The following is an 18,722-nucleotide window of genomic DNA, read 5'->3' as shown; positions in this document are numbered from 1 at the left end:
ATGAACCATAAACAATTAATGAACATGCACCTGTGGAACAGTCGTTAAGACACTAACAGCTTACAGATGGAAGGCAATTAAGTTCACAGTTATGAAAACTCAGGACACTAAAGAGGCCTTTCTACTGACACCAAAAGAAAGATGCCCAGGGTCCCTGCTTATCTGCGTTATCTCGGTTTTGCGTTTATCGTCAAAGGAATGAGTGTTACACCGAGGACTGTACTCTGGAGCGGGATTGATTTGGAGGGTCTGTCATGGTCTGGGGCGATGTGTCACAGCATCATCAGACTGAGCTTGTTGTCATTGCAGGCAATCTCAACCCTGTGCGTTACAGGGAAGACATCCTCCTCCCTGATGTGGTTCCCTTCCTGCAGGCTCATCCTGATATGACCCTCCAGCATGACAATGCCACCAGCCATACTGCTCATTGTCTGTGATTTCCTGCAAGACAGGAATGTCAGTGTTCTGCCATGGCCAGCGAAGAGCCCGGATCTCAATCCCATTGAGCACGTTTGGGACCAGTTGGATCAGAGGGTGGGCTAGGCCCATTCCCCCCCAAGAAATGTCTGGGAACTTGCAGACGTCTTGGTGGAAGAGTGGGGTAACATCTCACAGCAAGAACTGGCAAATCTGGTGCAGTCCATGAGGAGATGCACTGCAGTACTTAATGCAGCTGGTGGCCACACCCGATACGGACTAACTTTTGATTTTGACCCCTCCTTTGTTCAGGGACACATTATTCCATTTCTGTTAGTCAGATGTCTGTGGAACTTGTTCAGTTTATGTCTCAGTTGTTGAATCTTTTTGTTCATACAAATACTTACACATGTTAAGTTTGCTGAAAATAAACACAGTTGACAAAGAGGAAGTTTCTTTTTTTGCTGGCTGAGTTTGTTGATTTTGCAAGCGATACCAAGGAAATGAATGAATGAAATGGATGGCATTTCTCACTCGCTTAAAAAAATAGTTTAATTTCTTCGATTAAAACAGAGAATAACTTGTAATTGTAAAACAACAGTAAAACATTTTTAATATGGGATAACATGTTGGTATGTGGAGACAATTTTTCCAAACAAAAAAAATGTATTTCGCAACAAAAACAACTAATAGTGAGCAATACTGGAATATTGCAACACTTTCTTACTCAAAGCAGATTTTTGTACTCGCAATGAGAAAATCTCTACAGTGGTCTGAAAGGCACTAATTCAGTCAGTACAGTACAGGGGGGATATACAGTACTGGGGCCCTATAGGAGATAAGTACTTAGGGGATGGGGGCTGGAGGAAGTTTGTTGGTCAATTACCCACTCCAAGTGCTGACCTGGTCTACCCAACCCAACCCCTGGGCTGGGACAGTCAATACAGAGACTGAGTGAGAAGAGGAATGATGAATTTGCTCAGACTTTTCCGTTTCAGTATCCTTATTACAAAACAGAAAATCATGACCCTGTGTAATATTCACAAACCCTTCATATCTAAGAGGAATGAAAAACAGAACATCACCATTGATATCAAATATTCAATAACAAAAATAACTCAATATAGCTTCTCTACCACTAATTCAATGCTAATTTTGTTTTACAAAACACATACAACTCAATCTGTAATATGCCTAACTGCTAAGGTGAAACAAAATGGATATGAATGCAACGATGGTACTCTTGCCATATACAGGGATAAAACAGCATAGCAAGCCCATTACATCAAAAATACATTCACAGTAGAAGACCACTGTAATCTGAAGCTTGTACAGCCATGCAGGCAGGCATTCATTCACAACTGAAATTCTCAAAGTCAGCAAATATATTTCTATGCTGGTGTAGTAGCTATTCTATTACAAACGTGCTCAGGTGCTTTTTATCTAATGTTTGCCAGCTCAGTGGTGCTTTGGAGGATTATTTTGGTGACATCATGCAGAGTGCTTCAGTATGTCAAAGGAAAATGATAGCGTGCGTGACAGTGTTTTTTTTCTGGTTTCTTGGTACAATCTGTAAACGTTCTGACAGCTGTAGTCATAAGCCCGATCAATCATCCTTTTTGTCTCCACACTCTTGAAGATTCTGGAAAAAACAATATATACAGTGTATATGTGAAGTGGTAAATGTACAGTAGTAGTACTACAGTCAGAGCTGAAATATTCTACATTTGAGCGGGGTAGTAATATACAGTATCTAGGTGCTGACAGCTTTGAACAAGGCAGGGTGAGCAGTAATATCAAATCAAACATGTACAGTGCCTTCAGAAATTATTCATCCCTCTTGATTTATTCTACATGTTGTGTCACAGCCGGAATTCAAAATGGTTAAAAAAATTAAAAAATGTCTCACTTATCTATACACGATTCCGACAAAGTGAAAACGTGTTTTTATAACTTTTTTGCACAATTTGTTGAAAATTAAATACAGAAATCTCATTTTCATGAGTACTCACACCCCTGAGTCAATACTTTGTAAGAGCCTTTGGTAGAGATTACAGCTGTGAGTCTATGGGTGAATCTAAGAGCTTTCCACACCTGGATAGAGAAGTATTTGCCCATTATGCTTTCCAAACTCTTAAAGCTCTGTCAAATTTTGTTGATCATTGCTAGACAATTTTCAGGTCTTGCCATAGATTCTCAAGTAGATTTAAGTCAAAACTGTAACTCGGCCACTTAGGAACATTCACTTATCGTCTTGGTAAACAATTCCAGTGAAGATGTGGCCTTTTGTTTTAGGTTATTGTCCTGCTGAAAGGTGAATTCTCCCAGTATCTGGTGGAAAGGAGACTGAACTAGGTTTTCCTGTAATATTTTGCCAGTGCTTAGCTCTATCCCATTTATTTTTTTATGATGAAAAACTCCAGTCTTTAAAAATTACTAGCATACCCATAACATGATGCAGCCACCACAAAGCCCAAAAATATGGAGAGTGGTACTCAGTCATGTGTTGCATTGGATTTTCCCCAAACATAACACTTTGCATCCAGGACAAAAAGATATTTGCTTTGCCGCATTTTTTGCAGTATTACTTTAGTGCCTTATTGCAAACAGGATGCATGTTTTGGGATATAAAAAAATACAAAATAAATTATGTTCATGCTTCCATCTTTTCACTATGTCAATTAGGTTAATATTGTGGAGTAACTAGAATGTTCATGATCCATCCTCAGTTATCCTGTCACAGCCATTAAACTCAAACTGTTTTAAAGTCACTATTGGCCTCATGGCGGCCCCAGAGCAGTTTCCTCACTCTCTGGCAACGGAGCGAGGAAGGACGCCTGAACCTTTGTAGTGACGGTGTATTGATAAACCATCCAAAGTGTAATTAATAATTTCACCATGCTCAAAGGGATATGTCTGCTTTTTTTTATTGTAATTTTACCTATCTACCAATAGGTGCCCTTCTTTGCAAGGCATTGGAAAACCGTCCTGGTTTTTGTGGTTGAATCTGTGTTCGAAATTCACTGCTCAACTAAGGGACCTCACAAATAATTGTATGTGTGAGTCCATGCAACTTATTATGCGATTTGTTAAGCAAATGTTCATCCCTGAACTTATTAGGGGTTGAATACTTATTGACTCAAGACATTTCAGCTTTTTATTTTTTATTAATTTGTACAAATTTCAAAAAACATGTTTCCACTTTGACATTATGGGGTATTGTGTGTAGGCCATTGGCGAAATGTAACACAACAACATTTGGAAAAAGTCTAGGGGTGTGAATACTTTCTGAAGGCACTGTCGGCTAATTGTAGATACTGTATGTATGAGCTGGTCTGGGGTTACCTGGTGTTCTTTCAGCAGTCGGTCGTATTCTTTGGTCAGTCCATCGGATTGTTTCTTCATAGCTTCCATCTCGGATTGGGACTTTATCAAGGCTTGGTAAAACATTAACCACAAAGCATTCCCATTATCATCCAATTCCCATGCATATCATCCAATTCCCATGCATATCATCTAATCTCTCTAAAAGGTGACATGCTATGGGTCAAAGTGCACATTCTTGAACAGTAATTGAAGACCATGTTTGTTTTACTGTCATTATGGTCTGATTTCATTTGGTTGGTTATTGTATTGTAGTTGTACATTTTCAATTGATTTCAGTATTATTGGATTTTTGATTCTATTATTCAGTCTGTCACAAAAGTATTGTGTATCTTCCTCACCTTCCCCTGAGCCCTTCAGTTCTCCTCTCAGTTTCTCCATCTCTTTTTTCAGCAGCTCGTTTCCCTCTGCTGTGGCCTTGTTCCCCTTCCCATCCATCAGAGTCTGAAACAAACACATTAACCATTAATCACACCTCTCAACCTTATGTAATACCAAAATTATTTTAGTTACTTTTAGTGTGGATGAAGACCCATATCTCTGAGTAGGAGTTCTGATATAACATCCATTTCGCCTTTTAGATCAAAATGAATACGTTTCTGTGGACAAGGGGGGCCTTATCTTAGATCAGCGCTTCTCTTCTTTTTGAGACCCTTTTAAATACGGGCTGAAGTGCAGAAAGGGCAGTGATACTGGGTATGACTTCACCTGCTTCAGTAGCTCGTTGTCCTCCATGTATTTCTTGGCAGTTTGGTTATCACTCTCTGCCTTGGTCTGCAGAGAGGCTGTGGTGCTAGACGCCATCGCCAGCTGGTTGATCAGAGTGATCACCCGCCTCAGCACTCTGTAGGGAAACAACAGACATAGATTGTGTTCAATACTGATTAAAAAAAAAATTCAGCAGAGCTGCCACCTGAAAAAAATGTTTCCCACCCGTTGCTTAAACATTTTGCTACGATGTGCCCTCCTGAATACGACCAGGGTGTTATGGTCATTGTAATGAATAAAGAAATCTCTAAGATTATGACAATCCATGCACTGGCTGGTTTTCACCAGTATCCATCCCAATGTGAAGACGACACAGTGAAGATTTAGTATGTCAATGGGTGAGTGATGGACAGACAGATCCAGGACTTACAGCCAGAGAAAGAGGGAAAAGCCAGAGATGTAGAGGTTCCTCTGGGCTCTGAACAGCTTCATGTGGAGGTTGTCAAACATGTTGGGATGCAGATTAGCATCCTTGCTGTTTCCCGCCCCCGAATACTTCCTCACCTCACGCACAGCATCTATGGGAGGACAGGAGGGTGTGGTACGACATGATTAAACATGGTAAGACATGGAGATTGCAAAAGCATTGTATGAGATTGTCATTATTGTGAGTGACTATGATCTGTGAGTAAATTAAACCATGACACTTTCTGGCATCAGCTTACCGAGGAAGAGGACTATAAGGATTATGATCATGGCGAGGAAGAATTTATTCCAAAACCTGGCCATTTTGTTCCATATTCTCAGCTGGAAGATACTCTGCCATCTGCAAAAGAGCACAAAAACATAATGCTGAGACTCAGAACACTGCAAAAGCAAATCAATGTCTAATAAAAAAATCCCTGGATGCAGTTTAGGGCTGTCCCCGACAAAAATAAAAACAACTTGTCGACCGAAAGTCCTCTGTTCTTTCTACCAATCAATTGGTAGAAATGTTAAAACCTGTATTTTCCATTCATAGACACACCCTATGTGTTTTAATAAAATAATCTAGATGCTTGTCTGACGCTTCAAGCAAACAATTTAATTAAATAAGACACAAATGACTCAAGAGGGAGCCAGAGATCAAGATAACTAAAACGTATTGTGACCCGACCATCCTCCTCCTGCTGGCTTTCTACTTTCCTGAAGTTGCCGGTAATATGCTACACGAGTGGAATGCCAATTTCTTACAATTTTACTGATCTGTGTGCCGGTTATGGTTTTCATCCACACATTTTAGTTGAACGGTTTTATTTAATTTAATTTATAATAATGTCTTTGTATCTCAATCATTGACATGTGGTGAATCAAAATTCTATCAAAATCTAAATGAAAATGATAGAAACCTAAAAAAGTAACTTTATTGCCATTGCCAACTTTGTACAATTAGCCTACATAAAGCCAACAAATAAAACATGGCCGCCTGTTGGTAGAAAATATCCTGACAAAAATAAATATCCTATATATCACATTGGCTACGCATGGCCTGTCTGCAACGAACTTGAAACATTGTATCAACTATCAACTTGGGTTCAACCAGAAGTTCTCACACTAGCAAACTAAACTATTCTTAGAGTTCGCCACTCCAGTGAGCTCGTGACAGACATCTGTAGACTACTTGCGCTTGGGATAAGAGCTCACGTCACTACTTTATGACGTTTCCACTCGATCAAAGCATGACATTTTCCCTTCACGCTGCGTGGTTATCAAAAGGGAGAGAGCTGGAAAGATTTTTCAAATACATTGTGGAACCATTATCAATCTCAATGGATGTAAAACAGACTGTGTTTCAGGTGAAGAAAACATTACTTTGAGAGGCTCCACAGTTCATTAGTGGTGGTGTGTTAAGCCATTCACAAATACTATCAGATCCCCAAATGGGCATACATTTGCGAGCAGGCCAGGTAACCTTCAGGCCTACTTCTATGTGTAATCAGGTGCACGTCCTCCTTACTAGGGCTGTGGCGGTCATGGAATTGTCAAGCAAATAACCGGTGATTGCCAAGCAAATAGCTGTCGGTCTCACGGTAATTGGCCGTTAATAAACAAACACATTTAGCATCTCCTGGCTTCCACACACAGCCTACAAGCCACTGATGCAGAATTTTGGAACATCCACATTTTTTAAAATGATAATAAATCCATGTAATATAGCCTCCAATAAATCCATTATTTATTTTAGACAGATCTAAAGAAAGATGATATGAAGAAAATGCAGTCTTCCAGAAGAAAATAATAGCATACTTGTCCTTATGTTAGGTCCTGATCTGGCTATGCCATTTGTCTGTGGGCTACAGTAGTTCATTTAGCAGACAAGATTTGCTAAGAACTCTCTGGCATTGGCTCCCGAGTGGTGCAGCGGTCTAAGGCACTGCATTGCAGTGTTAGGAGCATCACTACAGACCCAGGTTCAATCCCGGGCTTTATAACAACCGGCCGTGACTGGGAGTCCCATAGGGCGGCGCACAATTTGTCTACCGTTGTACGGGTTTGGGTAGGTTTTTTCTTTTAATGGTGGAAATTATCTATCCCAGACTTGAAACTCAAGCGCTGCTTATGTATGGCAGTTGGGCTCTACACCCCTTGTGAAGCAGATTAATGTGCTTGATTTAAAATTATTTGTCCCCTTTAGTTGTGATACAAACCTTATCAAACCATATAGTGCTATGGCCAAGGCTACATGAGGTTTGCAACTATGATAACAAATAAATAAAAAAGGTATTTTTTTTCTTGCCTTAACCTGTTGGTCATCATTCACAAGTGATAATTTATAATTCACAGGTTATAAGCAGCTAAAATTGTAGTATTTTTAATTTAGTCTTGTCTTTACATATACAAAATAATGTGTGCAATTTGTTTTCATTTAGAGTGAAACATTATTATGCACCCGTTTTAAAACAGCAAGTTTGTTAGACTACGAATGACCATCAGCAGCATCATAGCTTGGAATAGCCTAATTACCGTGACTAAATGGTTAAGTGGAATTTGACTGCCTTCATGACTCGTGACCGTCCTTACTCAACATTGACAATAGCACTCCAAACAAAAGACAACGTCTTAAATTGACAAAAACAAATTAGTTTATTATGAGTTATCACAATAGTAGCATAGGTTGTGCGCTCTGCAAACGTGTCCACTTTGACAGTGAGAACGGTAAAACTAGAATAATACGATTGAATGAATTAACAGAAATTACCATAACCAAACAAACATTATAGATTAGAAATGATAGGAATTAATGGTAAATGTTCTACACTACCGTTCAAAAGTTTGGGGTCACTTTGAAATGTCCTTGTTTTTTTAAAAGGACATTTTTTATCCATTAAAATATCATCAAATTGATCAGAAATACAGTGTAAACATTGTTAATATTGTAAGTTACTATTGTGGCAGGTTTTTCATGGAATTTCTATTGAGGCTAACCCTAATCAATTTTCTATTGAGCTAATCCAAGTTTATCATTTTAAAATATAATTGATTATTAGAAAACCCTTTTGCAATTATGTTAGCACCGCTAAAAACTGTGTTCTAATTAAAGAAGCAATAAAACTGGCCTTCTTTAGACTAGTTGAGTATCTGGAGCATCAGCATTTGTGAGTTCGATTACTGGCTCAAAATGGCCAGAAACAAAGACCTTCCTCCAGAAACTCGTCAGTCTATTCTTGTTCTGAGAAATAAATGTATTTTCCAAGCGGGAAATTGCCATGAAACTGAAGATCTTGTACAACGGTGTGTACTACTCCCTTCAAAGAACAACACAAACTGGCCTTAACCAGAATAGAAAGAGTGGAACTATTTCTCTCTATACCGTTTGTATTTCATTTACCTTTGACTATTGGATGTTCTTATAGTCACTTTAGTATTGCCAGCCTAATCTCAGGGGTTGATAGGCTTGAAGTCATAAACTGCGCTGTGCTTCAAGCATTGTGAAGAGCTGCTGGCAAACAGAGGAAAGTGCTGTTTGAATGAATGCTTACGAGTCTGCTGCTGCCTACCACCGCTCAGTCAGACTGCTCTATCAAATATCATGGACTTAATTATAATAAAATAAACACAACAAATACGAGCCGTAGGTCATTAGTATGGTTAAATCTGGAAAAAACTATCATTTAGAAAACAAAACGTTTTCTTTCAGTGAAATACGGAACCGTTCCATATTTTATCGGTGGCCCTAAGTCTTGTTAATATTGCCTGCTAACATTAATTTCTTTTAACTAAATATGCAGGTTTTAAAAAATATACTTGTGTATTGATTTTAAGAAAGGCATTGACGTTTATGGTTAGGTACACATTGGTGCAACGACAGTGCTTTTTTCCCACGAATGCGCTTGTTAAATCACCCATGTGGCGAAGTAGGCTGTGATTCGATGATAAATTAACAGGCACCGCATTCATTATATGCAACTTTTTTATTTTTTATTTTATTTCACCTTTATTTAACCAGGTAGGCTAGTTGAACAAGTTCTCATTTGCAACTGTGACCTGGCCAAGATAAAGCATAGCAGTGTGAACAGACAACACAGAGTTACACATGGAGTAAACAATTAACAAGTCAATAACACAGTAGGAAAAAAAGTCTATATACATATATACAACGCAGGATAAGCTAGTTAAAGTAGTAATATCATCAACCATGTGTAGTTAACTAGTGATTATGTTAAGATAGTTTTTTATAAGATACGTTTAATGCTAGCTAGCAACTTACCTTGGCTCATTGCTGCACTCGCGTAACAGGTGGTCAGCCTGCCACGCAGTCTCCTTGTGGAGTGCAATATCATCGGCCATAATCGGCATCCAAAAATGCAGATTACCGATTGTTAGGAAAACTTGAAATCGGCCCTAATTGATTTTGTATATGCCGATTAATCGGTCGGCCTCTAGTCTGTCCTGATCGGCCTGGATTTGGCCCCAACATAGAGGTCTTTAATTGTTTCAGATCATGTTCAAATCTGAACCAAACATTTGAACAGCACAGTAGAGCAGGCTTTCCCACAGTTTTCCCCTCAGGCCCCCCGGTCACACCCATCTTGTTGTCAGAGAAAATTTTGCAGGTTTAAAAACGTATTTCCTGCAGTTCTACACATTTTGTCATGGGGTGCAGAGAACAATTCTGCAGGTTTAAAGACACTTTTCCTGCAATTCTATATATTTTTGCCGTATCTAATATGGATTCATGTGATTTGACTGACTCAAACATTTTGGTTTCACCTAATGTCCATTGCTCGTGTTTCTTGGCTCAAGCAAGTCTCTTCCACTTATTGGTGTCCTTTAGTAGTGGTTTATTTGCAGCATTTCGACCATGAAGGCCTGATTCACACAGTCTCCTCTGAACAGTCGACGTTGAAATGTGTCTGCATCAAAGCTGGGACTGAGAGACTGAAAAACAGCTCATCTCAAGGTCATCAGACTGCTAAACAGCAATCACTAACTCTGAGAGGCTGCTGCCTACATTGAGACCCAATCACTGGCCACTTTAATAAATGGATCACTAGTCACTTTATACAATGCACTCTAAATAATGCCACTTTAATTATGTTTACATATCTTACTCATATCACATGTATATACAGTATTTTATACCCTCCATGGCACCTTGCCTATGCCGCTCGGCCATCCATATAATTACATGTACAAATTCTCATTCACCCCTTTAGATTTGTGTGCATTGTGTAGTTGTTGGGGAATTGTTAGATATTACTGCACTGTCGGAACTAGAAGCACAAGCATTTCGCTACACTTGAATTAACATCTGCTATCCATGTGCATGTGACAAATAACATTTGATTTGATTTTTGCGACTGCACTTGAAGAAACGTTCAAAGTTCTTGAAATTTTCCGCATTGACTGACCTTTATGTCTTAAAGTAATGATGGACTGTCATTTCTCTTTGCCTATTTGAGCTGTTCTTGCCATAATATGGACTTATGATTTGTTTAACACTTTTTGGGTACTACATTTAGGTCATTCAGCAGACACTCTTATCCAGAGCAACTTACTGTCAGTGCATTCAACTAAGGTAGATAAACAACATATCACAGTCACAGCAAGAAACAAATATTTCAGTAACCGTTACTGAGAATGTTATTGCAGTTGAAGTGGTCTGTTAGTTTATTCTGTGAGTTGGACTAAATTGAAAATCACCGCTACCAGTTTTAAAGCTTATGAAGAAGCTAACAGTGCCTGTGACAGATGGGAGCGATAATAAACATTGTAATATAATGCTACTTATTTTTTTGTATATATAGTGTACATTCTAAATTATGTGGACACCAGTTCAAATGAGTGGATTCTGCTATTTCAGCCACACCCATTGGTGACAGGTGTATAAAATCGAGCACACAGCCAGCCATGCAATCGCCGTAGACAAACATTGGCAGTCGAATAGCTTAGAACAGCTCAGTGACTTTCAAGGTGGCACCGTCAAAGGATGCCACCTTTGTCAAATTTCCTCCATGCTAGAGCTGCCCCGGAAACTGTAAGTGCTGTTATTGTGAAGAGGAAATGTCTCGGAGAAACAACGACTCACCTGCGAAGTAGTAGGAGTTACAAACTGCCTCTGGAAGCAACGTCAGCACAAGAACTGTTCGTCATGAGCTTCAATGAAATGGGTTTCCATTGCCGAGCAGCCACTCACTCACAAGCCCAAGATCACCATGCACAATGCCAAGTGTCGGCTGCAGTGGTGTAAAGCTCACCGCCATTGGACTCTGGAGCAGTGGAAGCGTGTGCTCTGGAGTGATGAATCACGCTTCACCATTTGGCAGTCCGACAGACGAATTTGAGTTTGGCGGATGCCAGAAGAACGCTACCTGGCCCAATGCATATTGCCAACTGTAAAGATTGGTGGAGGAGGAATAATGGTCTGGGGCTGTTTTTCATGGTTCTGGCTAGGCCTCTTAGTTCCAGTCAAGTTCAATCTTAACGCTACAGCATACAATGACAATCTGTGCTTCCAACTTTGTGGCAACAGTTTGGAGAAGGCCCTTTCCTGTTTCAGTGTGACAATGCCCCAATGCACAAAGCGAGGTACAAACATAAATTGTTTGTCGCGATTGGTGTGGAAGAACTTGACTGGCCTGCACAGAGCCCTGACCTCAACCCCATCAAACACATTTGGGATGAACAGGTGTAGGTAGACCTTACCGTGAAAAGCTTACATACGAGCCCTTAACCAACAATGCAGAGTTTTAAAATGTAAGGCATTTGCTAAATAAACTAAATGAAAAAAGTAACAAAATCACAACAACGAGGCTATATACAAGGGGTACCGGTACTGAGTCAATGTGCAGGGGTACGGATTAGTCGAAGTAATATGTACATGTAGGTAGGGGTAAAGTGACTATGCATAGATAATAAACAGAGAGTAGCAGCAGCGTATGTGAAGAGTGTGAAGGAATGTGAATGTGTGTGTGATGTAATATGCATATGTGTGTTTTGTCTGTGTGTCCCTGTTGCAGTGTCAGTGTAGCATGTGTGAGTGTGTGGTTAGAGTCCAGTGAGTGTACATTGAGCCTGTGCAAGAGAGTCATAGCAAAAAGCACAAATAAGAATAAAATAAGGGGGTCAGTGCAAATAGTCCAGTTGGCATTTGATTAACTGTTCAGCAGTCTTGTGGCTTCGGGGTAGAAGCTGTTAAGGAGCCTTTTGGTCCCGGACTTGACGTACCACTTGCCGTGCGGTAGCATAGAGAACAGTCTGACTTGGGTGGCTGGAGTCTAACTATTTTTAGGGCCTTCCTCCGACACCACCTGGTATATAGGTCCTGGGTGGCAGAAAGCTTGGCCCCAGTGTAGAGCTGTGTGCTTTTGTTGCACCTTGCGGTCGGATGCAGAGCTGTTGCCATACCAAGCGGTGATGCAACAAGTCAGGATGCTCGCAATGGTGCAGCTGTAGAACTTTTTGAGGATCTGAGAGACCCATGCCAAATCTTTTCAGCCTCCTGAGGGGGGAGAGGTGTTGTTGTACCTGCTTCACGACTGTGTTGGTGTGTTCGGACCATGATAGGTTCTTAAGTGTTGTAGACACCAAGGAACTTGAAGTTCTCGACCCGTACCACTACAGCGTTTTCAATTTGAATGGGGGCGTGCTTGGCCCTCATTATCCTGTAGTCCACGATCATCTCCTTTGTCTTGCTCACCTTGAGGAAGAGGTTGTTGTCCTGGCATCACACTGCCAGGTCTCTGACCTCCTCCCTATAGGTGGTCTCATTGTCGTTGTTGATCAGGCCTACCACCGTCGTGCCGTCTGCAAACTCGGTGTCAGAGTCATGGCCACGCAGTTGTAGGTTAACAGGGAGTACAGGAGGGGAATAAGCACACACTCCTGAGGGGCCCCTGTGTTGAGGGGCAGCCCGTCAAGAAGTCCAGGATGCAGTTGCAGAGGGAGGTGTTCAGTCCCAGGGTCCTTAGCTTAGTGATGAGCTTTGAGGGGCACTATGGTGTTGAATGCTAAGCTGTACTCAAAATGGCGTCGGAGCAGAAGGCAGACGTTTTACGTGCCCCCAACCGATTGTGTTTTTTTGTTTATCTGCGTTGTTTGTAACTTTTTTACTTATTTTGTACATAATGTTGCCGCTACCGGGTTGGATGTGCGTTGTGTCAAGAAGGTGTACGGTATACTGGCAGCTAGGTTGGGTTGTGTTTAACCGTCGCCTCTCCCAAGTCCGTATGGGAGTTGCAGCGATGAGACAAGACTAACTACTACCAATTGGATACCACGAAATTGGGGAGAAAAAAGGGGTAAACAAATAAAATACATTCACAAGGCCGCAGGGCCAGACGGATTACCAGGACGTGTACGGCGAGTATGCGCTGACCAACTAGCAAGTGTCTTCACTGACATTTACAACATCTCCCTGTCCGAGTCTGTAATACCAATATATTTTAAGCAGACCACCATAGTGCCTGTGCCCAAGAACACTAAGGTAACATATAGGGAGGTGGTCAGAGACCTGGCCGTGTGGTGCCAGGACAACAACCTCTCCCTCAACGTGATCAAGATGAGTGAGCACGCCCCCATTCTCATCGACAGGGCTGCAGTGAAGCAGGTTGAAGTTCCCTGGTGTCGACATCGCCAACAAACTAACATGGTCCAAGCACACCATGAGAGTCGTGAAGCAGGCAAGACTAAACCTATTCTCCCTCAGGAGACTGAAAAGATTTGGCATGGGTCCTCAGATCCTCAAAATGTTCTACAGCTGCGCCATCGAGAGCATCCTGGTTATATCACTGCCTGGTATGGCAACTGCTCGGGATCCAACCGCAAGACACTACAGGGGTTAGTGCGATCGGCCCAGTACATCACTGGGGCCAAGCTCCCTGCCATCCTGGACCTTTATACCAGGCGGTGTCAGAGGAAGGCCCTAAAAATGATCAAAGACTCCAGCCACCCTAGTCATAGACTGTCCTCTCTGCTACCACACGGCAAGCAGTACCGGAGCGCTAAGTCTAGGTCCAAGAGGCTTCTAAACAGCTTCTACCCCCAAGCCATAAGACTCCTGAACATCTAGTCAAATGGCTACCCAGACTACTTGCATTGCCCCCCTCCACACCACTGCCACTCTCTGTTGTCATCTATGCATAGTCACTTTAATTAACTCTACCTACATGTACAAACTACCTCAACTAAAAGGTGTCCCTGCACATTGACTCTGTACCGGCACCCCCCTGTATATATTGTTATTTTTTACTGCTGCTCTTTAATTACTTTTTTTAAATTGAATTTTTGAAAACTTTATTCTTATCCATATTTTTTTTTAAACTGAACTGTTGGTCAGGGGCACGTAAATAAGCATTTCACTAAGGTTTACACCTGTTGTATTCGGTGCATGTGACTAATACAATTGGATTTGAACAGCATTCTCACCTAGGTGTTCCAGGTGGGAAAGGGCAGTGTGGAGTTCAATAGAGATTGCATCACCTGTGGATCTGTTGGGGCAGCATGCAAATTAGAGTGGGTCCAAGGTTTCTGGGATGATGGTGTTGATGTGAGCCTTGACCAGCTTTTTAGAGATTTTCATGGTGATGGATTCTGGCTTCTAACTCCTTAACTTGTGATAGGGTTAATTATCAGGTATCCTATTGAAATATTGAGTGCTTAGGTTTAGAGGGTCTACACCAGAAGTTAATGGTTATCTGTAGGAGGAAGGTGTATGGTGTGTGCAATTAAGCTTGGACTGCGCTGAGTGCAGGGAAAACGATCACGTGGCAACATTAATAAGAGGAGCGAGCCATGGATTAGTGGTGAAGGGGGTCAGGTCATGTTAAGGGAAGAGGGACCATTTATTGCCCATATCACATTGTATCTTTATTGCTTGGCAGGAAACTATGTTTTGCGAGAAGGAGGAGACTCCACCCAAACTGTGGTACAATAACCACCACTATTGTAAAGATGTTTTTGTCAATTCAGCTGTTAGATCCTTTGGCAAGAATACACTTGGTTTAAGCTTTCACAGTGTCCGTCTGGTTCTTACTCTAATAACTAGAACCTAACATTGGCTACAGATGTGAGTGCTACTGTGGCGGAAATCATTTAGGCAGGTTACCTTGGCGTTCATGGGCACAGGGACTATGGTGGTCTGCTTGAAACATGTGGGTATGTATGGTTGAAAATGTCAGTTTGACACTTGCCAGCTGGTCGGCGCATGCTCCGAGTATGCGTCCTGGTAATCCCACCGTGACCAAAAAACATGTCTTTTTAACATCTGCAAATGACGTATTTTCAACTTTCATTCAGAACTGAAAATCAACCCGACTTCAATGTCTGGAAAATACGTATTTTAGACAAAATGTCAACATAATTTATCTTACTGGGTTGTTGCAGTATCAGGATTGGTTAGGGCTCATTCCTACCTGGTGGCTGAGACGAATGGTAGACAGAGGATGAGGAGTACACCTATTTCCACATAGAGGAAGAGGGCAACTGCAGTCCATTGCAACGTCATCTCTAACAATACAGTCTGTAAAATATGAAACATGTTAAGCAACGAAGGTTATATTCACAGTCTGGCAGTAACGTTAGGTTGTTTTGCCAGAATGAAAAAGGACTGGTGTAATTGTTGATGTCAACAAGAGAAAGATTCAACTTGCTACGTAGCTAGCTAGTTTCCTCTGGACATATTTCAGCGAACTGTGAAACCACCAATGCAAATGTATTAAGAACAACAATGTAGTTTCTGTTTCAGTGATAAGCCTCTTATCCTTGCAAGATACGTAACGTTACTATGTTCACATGCTTGGTTAATAACACCCAGCAGTACTAAGTGTATGCTGTTTCATTCAGTGTGTAACATGTCCTTATATCATAGTAGCTACGCCTAATATAAATAGTAGCTAGCTAAGTTTAACGGTATTGCTAAAGACTTTGCCTCATGCGGTGACATCAGCCAGGCAGCTGGCAATATTTTAAGGCAGGACACGATAGCTATTTAGCTAACGTTAACTGGTAACGTTACTAGCGAACGTTAGCACTTTTGTGAAATACATAGTAAGTACCTACACATACGAGGAGCCAAGTTCAGTCTCTTAATAATTATGCAAAGTATGTAACTTACTTTACGGCACCCGAACAAAGAAACTGGAGGATGAAAGGCAAACTTAAATTTGGAGACAGTTGTTTTTACGATCCTTTTTTGCTGTCACTTTTTTTTGGGTCCCATTTGAATGACGTTATACAGAAGGTTTTATCTTTTCGCTTACTGGCTTATTCTCTACTGAGGAGAACCAATAAGGTTCTGCCATATGTTGTAAATCCCATACTGTACACATCATGGACAGTTCAAATATGATGAAATTAGGTGTAATGTGTTTGGTTTTGTTTGTACCTTCTAGTCGTGTCTGACTGGACATGTTGAAGTGAATCTGATGTGACCTTCATTTTGTTTTTTTGCAGGTAGAGGGACACATTATGTGCATGCACACTGCACACCTGGACTATCAGAATAAAAAAATAAAAAAAGGTAAAATAGTAAATAAAATATTTTATTCCATAGAAAATAAAATTCATAACATACACATTAAAATATACCTAGCCTGTGTTTATGATAGGCCTTCTGTCTGGGGAGCCATATGTGTTGTGGAGGTAGTCTATGACTGCGGCGCTGATTTGCAGGGAGTTGATCACCTTCCTCTCGGGCTGGGAGCTGACCCTCTCCAGCATGTAGATGAGGTGCTGGTGGAAGCAGGTGAAGGGGGTCCCCTGGTTTGTGGCGAGGTCCACCCAGTCCCACACACACTCAAGAGGGGTCTTATTGTAGCCAGCGAACATGGCCGGGTTGGACAACAGCCCCCGGCCTACCATCACACCTACAAGACAGGACATGTGGGGTGGGAGAGGAAGTGCCTTGAGTGAGCCATATAACTATACAGATCCTGTATAGAGATATTCTATATTTTCTCTAATTATTTATTTGCATGGAACCTCTAGCTACCCTTCTAAGTATTTACCATTAATATCTGTTAAGATGACACAATAAACAGAGAATGATTTCCCTGGAGGGAATGAGAGGTTACAGAATGAATGCAGATGAAAAGAAGATAGTGTTTATGATAAGGAGTAAACAGTGGGCTATGCAGTTCTATAAAAATAAACCATGATAGTGCCTCCCAGAACCCCCCCCCCCCCATGTTGTGGTTTATTTTCATAGAACAGCACAGCCTGTCATTGTGGGTCACTTTGGCCTATATAAATTGATTTAATATGAAGCCATTTCAAGAGCATCTTTCCCAAGGAAATAACTCTCATATGACACCCTATTCCCATACACAGTGCACTACTTTTGACCAGAGCCCTGTGTGACTGCCTTTGGAGTCTGGTCAAAAGTAGTGCACAACATTGGGAATAGGGATCAATTGAAATTTGCACTAATTGAACTGACCATCAACTCAAGTGAGTTGACGATGACAGGGACTGGCAGGCTGTCCTTGATGGTCTTGATAGCGTCAAAGTGGACCGCTGGTGGCGGTCCGACCATGGACCGTTATCCAGGACACCCCTGCCACCTCTGCCTTCTGACACAGGTCCACCGTACATCACAGGTCCTTGTGAATTCTGGGAAAAGAGAGCGGAAACAACGACGGGAAAAGGAACTTCTGATGACACGTAGGTTGCTTGCAAAATACAGGTGTTACAGGCTCTTTTGTCTTGGAAGCAAAAGTGAAACAATTATATTTGGTGATATGATCACTCTTACCTTATTTTGATGGAGGCTGTGTAGTTAGGATTGTCTACTTGGTTCCTGACATGTCAAACCATGTCTTTGACAGGCTCAGGTTTGTTGAGAAGGCATGCTCCGTAGCCATCTGACATGGCCCACCGCTGGGGACAGCCACAGTTGAGGTCCACTCCATCAGAGAAGGGTGAGACCACACAGGCTGCATCAGCCAGGGTCTGGGCATCACTGGCAGCAAACTGCACGATCAGAGGATGGTCAGCTGAGAGATACATTGAGCAATAAAGTTGGATTTAATTGACACCAAATTGACAGTCTTCACATATCCAATGACTGCAGACACCAAGTCCCTATATTTTGAGTGGCATCTAATATTTCCTTTTAGAAAAAAAGTGATCTCATATTACCTTCATTGTTTGTAAATTCCCCTTCTTCTGGCGTTGACAGAACACATACAGTCAGGAGCAACTATCATTGGAGTGAAGCAAATGTCACAGTCAGATTTCCTCACCAGTGACCAGAATGCCAACCTGGAAAAGCAGGAAAATAAACGATGAGATATAGCTATTGCTCAACCTACTTCAGCTATCAGCACAAATCCCAACCGCTGAACAAGTAATTGAAAATGTCCAAAGATCAGATCATCTTACTTTGATTACCGGACCATAGGAGCACAGATTTTCAGAACTTCCCTTACTCAAACATGTCCATCATGTTGGTGGTCGTACTTTTCATAGACCATGTTTTTAATCACTGAAGTTAGCTAACCAGTTGGCTAGCTTGTTAGCCATGGCAATGCTTTTCTTTCCACAGTCGAAATAGTTTGGTGCATACAGTTTATGGCCTTTTCTAACGTTGATGTGACTCGATAACGTTCATATTTTATGTAATTAAGATAGCAAGATAAAGTTCACAAACACCCGAATGCAAACAATAACACGCAGTATCGTTAGTGGGCGTGTCCACCGAACAACTTTTCATTTTTTAACTTTGAACCTAATAA

The 18,722-nt window shown here is 41.3% G+C and overlaps 1 protein-coding gene and 1 pseudogene across 3 annotated transcripts in view; one reads left to right on the top strand and one right to left on the bottom strand.

The window, feature by feature from the left end:
* LOC118392355 (solute carrier organic anion transporter family member 1C1-like) overlaps nucleotides 1-18,722 on the top strand; it is a 176,703-nt gene that overhangs the window by 82,675 nt on the left and 75,306 nt on the right. The gene's annotated exons all lie outside the window — the stretch shown is intronic.
* LOC118392350 (uncharacterized) lies at nucleotides 951-18,707 on the bottom strand (annotated as a pseudogene). Its single transcript, XR_008063013.1, has 13 exons — nucleotides 18,370-18,707; nucleotides 18,127-18,249; nucleotides 17,741-17,981; nucleotides 17,422-17,598; nucleotides 16,642-16,853; nucleotides 16,103-16,183; nucleotides 15,402-15,508; nucleotides 5,235-5,335; nucleotides 4,940-5,087; nucleotides 4,510-4,645; nucleotides 4,143-4,245; nucleotides 3,763-3,854; nucleotides 951-2,059 (listed from the first exon to the last, which is right to left on the bottom strand). The product of XR_008063013.1 is annotated as an uncharacterized LOC118392350 (transcript).

The sequence above is a fragment of the Oncorhynchus keta genome, chromosome 13 (genome assembly GCF_023373465.1).
Source record: "Oncorhynchus keta strain PuntledgeMale-10-30-2019 chromosome 13, Oket_V2, whole genome shotgun sequence".
NCBI lineage: Eukaryota > Metazoa > Chordata > Actinopteri > Salmoniformes > Salmonidae > Oncorhynchus > Oncorhynchus keta.
This window is presented reverse-complemented; position numbering and strand designations above follow the sequence as displayed.